This window comes from Xiphophorus hellerii, chromosome 2, assembly GCF_003331165.1.
Source record: "Xiphophorus hellerii strain 12219 chromosome 2, Xiphophorus_hellerii-4.1, whole genome shotgun sequence".
In the NCBI taxonomy this organism is placed as follows: Eukaryota; Metazoa; Chordata; class Actinopteri; order Cyprinodontiformes; family Poeciliidae; genus Xiphophorus; species Xiphophorus hellerii.
In genome coordinates, this window is record NC_045673.1 from 27,546,503 (window position 1) to 27,551,179 (window position 4,677).

Here is a 4,677-nt window from a genome sequence, read left to right on the forward strand (position 1 = left end):
CTAACAGAGAATCCATCTCAGATCTTGCAGCACGTTGGATAAACACTGAGAAATCTTCACTAAGTTTGCAATAAAAATCTGAAAGCAAGTTGTAGTGTATACGGTTATTGCTAACATGAGTGATTGACCGTTGGTTGGAGACGGTTCTTGGCAGACGGTATTAATCAATACAAATGACGGTGCGTTTTGAAATAGGCCACCAAATCTCTGCTGCTGTTTTGGGCTCCACCAGCAGATCGATGTGACTGGGTCAAGAGCAAGGTAGGTCTAAAAATTAGGTTTACTTAACCATGAAAGCTGATGTTGCTGCTTGTTCTTTTCTTGACATTTCTTTATTTAAATGTGCTTTCACACTTTTATTATGTGTGTGTACTTGTTTATATATAGTTTTGAGGACTTACTCTTGAGAAACTACCAACATTGTGTGGACATTTGTAGTTGTGAGGACATTTTGTCATGTCCACACCAGGTAAAGACATAAATTTGGGATTATGGGTTAGGATTACAGGACTAAGGTTGGAAAATGAGTTTTCACAACAAAATAAAGAATATATAGTCATAAAGCATTATGTATATAGTTAAGATTATTGCTCAGATTCAGCAAAAACTTTACTGCTAAATTTTAGGACGTCTTTTTAGTCCTTTGTTACTTCCAGTGTTGTATTGTCTTTGTGGTTTTATGGTGGGGATGTCTTGACTGTTAGATGTTAAATGTTTCAAAGCTTTATTGTGTCATCCTGCTGCTCTTGTAAAAAAAGGTATTTGGTTTAACTGAGTCAATTCCTTGTTAAATAAAAACTACTCAATGTTATAACTTTTGTTTGGGTCTTAGTAACAGAAAGGTCCTGAAAAAACAAAGTCAAACGTAAACCACACAAATGTTTAATAGGTCCTTGTGATTAATTTGAGATTACACGGGAATAAGCAAACATTCAGTTCAATTTTACGTTTTCATTTAGTTATCAGTCTGCATTAACAATCTATATGTATTAAACCTTGTGCAGCCTCACAAACTAATGGCTCTCTTAATTAAGATAATTACATTCAATACTATTCTCTTTTTTGAAAAAGTACATTGACTTATTATCTTTTTAGAGAGATACAAAGACCCGATTTAAATGTTTTAATGAGATTGTGATGTTTTAGTAATGTTTTTTTAAAAATCACATTTGTATGAACATGTTTGAAGATGTTTTGAAAAGCAAAACCTCCTTTTTGGAGCTGGTGCCAGTCTCACTGACTGCTGTCTCGACTCTTCAGTATGAATTTCTGGATCTTTGAGCCGGCCCTTTAAGGTGAAAATTATGTTGTGTTGCTCTTCCTCTTTGAGGAATCAGTGATTTCTGCTGATATCTACCTAGTACTTGATTTGATTTAAAAGGAAAACTTTGACTCTTTTCAATTGTCTTTTTTAATGACCGCCGATCAAATTAATTAAAACAATTATTTACCAATACTGAAGGGTCGGAGAAACGATCGATGAACCCTTAATGAAATGACTGGGTTGAGGTTTAGGCTAAGGTCATTAATAGAGGGAGGATATGTTATACTAATCAAGCATCTGGGGGGAAAAAGCTATTAGAATGTGTGTGTGTGTGTGTGTGTGGGTGGGTGGGCGTGTGTGTTTGTATAGGAATGAGACAATGCACGTGTCAGTATTAACAAAGATTGAGCAATGTGCAGGTTTAATTAAGGCTATCTGCCTGAATAAATATCAGAGGTGATATCAGTTTGAGTTAGGACTAGATGTTATCTGGACAGGATGGATTTTGGTAATCAACAGAAATATCAGTGTTCAGGGTGATTACGACAACAGCTTGTCACATAGTATTATTCTGTTTGCTAAGGGATTTGTATAGTGGGCATTGATATATATAACATTGCTTCTGCGAACTATTTAATATGTACCAATCGAAGTCCTAATTTTGGAAGACTAGTCACATTTTATATTGTCTCCTCATATATCGTCACCTTTCTGAAATAATGGGCTAGTATTTTTTTGTCAAAAGTGTTTTTGTTAATCACCACCTGCCAGAAAAAAACAAGCAAACACTTTTGGCAATAAAATGATTTAGATCGTTATTACACTGATCAAAAAAATAAAGGGAACACTTAAACAACACAATATAACTCCAAGTAAATCAAACTTCTGTGAAATCAAACTGTCCACTTAGGAAGCAACACTGATTGACAATCAGTTTCACCTGCTGTTGTGCAAATGGAATAGACAACAGGTGGAAATTATTGGCAATTAGCAAGGCACACTCAATAAAGGAGTGGTTCTGCAGTTGGGACCACAGACCACTTCTCAGTACCTATGCTGTCTGGCTGATGTTTTGGTCAGTTTTGAATGTTGGTGGTGCTTTCACACTCGTGGTAGCATGAGACGGACTCCACAACCCACACAAGTGGCTCAGGTAGTGCAGCTCATCCAGGATGGCACATCAATGCGAGCTGTGGCAAGAAGGTTTGCTGTGTCTGTCAGCGTAGTGTCCAGAGGCTGGAGGCGCTACCAGGAGACAGGCCAGTACACCAGGAGACGTGGAGGAGGCCGTAGGAGGGCAACAACCCAGCAGCAGGACCGCTACCTCCGCCTTTGTGCAAGAAGGAACAGGAGGAGCACTGCCAGAGCCCTGCAAAATGACCTCCAGCAGGCCACAAATGTGCATGTGTCTGCACAAATGGTTAGAAACCGACTCCATGAGGATGGTATGAGGGCCCGACGTCCACAGATGGGGGTTGTGCTCACAGCCCAACACCGTGCAGGACGCTTGGCATTTGCCAGAGAACACCAGGATTGGCAAATTCGCCACTGGCGCCTTGTGCTCTTCACAGATGAAAGCAGGTTCACACTGAGCACATGTGACAGACGTGACAGAGTCTGGAGACGCCGTGGAGAGCGGTCTGCTGCCTGCAACATCCTTCAGCATGACCGGTTTGGCAGTGGGTCAGTAATGGTGTGGGGTGGCATTTCTTTGGAGGGCCGCACAGCCCTCCATGTGCTCGCCAGAGGTAGCCTGACTGCCATTAGGTACCGAGATGAGATCCTCAGACCCCTTGTGAGACCATATGCTGGTGCGGTTGGCCCTGGGTTCCTCCTAATGCAGGACAATGCTAGACCTCATGTGGCTGGAGTGTGTCAGCAGTTCCTGCAAGATGAAGGCATTGAAGCTATGGACTGGCCAGCCCGTTCCCCAGACCTGAATCCGATTGAGCACATCTGGGACATCATGTCTCGCTCCATCCACCAACGTCACGTTGCACCACAGACTGTCCAGGAGTTGGCGGATGCTTTCGTCCAGGTCTGGGAGGAGATCCCTCAGGAGACCATCCGCCACCTCATCAGGAGCATGCCCAGGTGTTGTAGGGAGGTCATACAGGCACGTGGAGGCCACACACAATACTGAGCCTCATTTTGACTTGTTTTAAGGACATTACATTAAAGTTGGATCAGCGTGTAGTGTTATTTCACTTTAATTTTGTGTGTGGCTCCAAATCCAGGCCTCCATTGGTTAATAAATTTGATTTCCATTGATGATTTTTGTGTGATTTTGTTGTCAGCACATTCAACTTTGTACAGAACAAAGTATTCAATGAGAATATTTCTTTCATTCAGATCTAGGATGTGTTATTTGAGTGTTCCCTTTATTTTTTTGAGCATTGTATTTTAGAAAGGTGACAGTATTTTTTATACCCACTTTTCAATGTCTTTTTGTGAAATTTACATGACAACATAGTGAGTAATTGTGAACTGGGAAGAAAAATCATTATAAATTAAATTTTAAAAAGTTTGACATACAATATGTATTCAACTTCCTTTACTGTGATAGCTCTGAATAAAATCCAATAATGCTGAGTGGTTTCACCACATCACCCAAAATTTGGGTCAATCAAACATAACCATGTAGGACTTTTACTCAATCTGTCAAATTTAATTTATACTCTATATCATGGGATTTTAAAATATTACTTTCAGACATAAACTTGGTAACTGGGTTGTTTAACTTTTCCTTACCCGCACTGTGGAAGAAAAAACCCTTCCACTTTTTCTTTTATAAATGTCTCTGAGTATGATGAGGTAACACATTCAGGCAAAAATATCTCTGATGCCTCTGAACATCACTATGCTGACAATATTGTTTGCTGTGGGGCCAAAGCTATTGAAATGGTATTTAAAGTTTATTATGTGTTTTCCAGGCACTTAGTGCCATTTTATAGCATAATCAAGAAACTATGTCAAGTAGTCATGTAACTCAGTTGTTACAAAAATGCTATATATATCAAATATGATTTAAATAAAAATTCACTCCCTGATGTAACACCTTAAAATTCAGCCTCTGTCTCTTTAAAAACTCCTTCTCTTTCTGAAACTCCACCTTCAGGAAGTCATCACGGCATCTCTCCGCTATTTATTCTTTAACGACGTTTTTACCATTATTGCACTGAGAAGCAGCTTGTATAATGAGCTCAGCAGATGCTCAGCTCCATCAGGTGTTTGCTAATTGACACAGGCTAGTCTGGAGGAGCTGAGTGGGGGAAGGCCGCTTTGTGAGGTGGAAACTCAGAAAACTGGAGGCTTGGAAACTGCAGCTAAGAGGAGGAACTTCATCCAGATTAAAGGATTTCTCAAACATGCATGGACGATTCAAAGCAACACTCCAGGTATGTTTTTGGTGA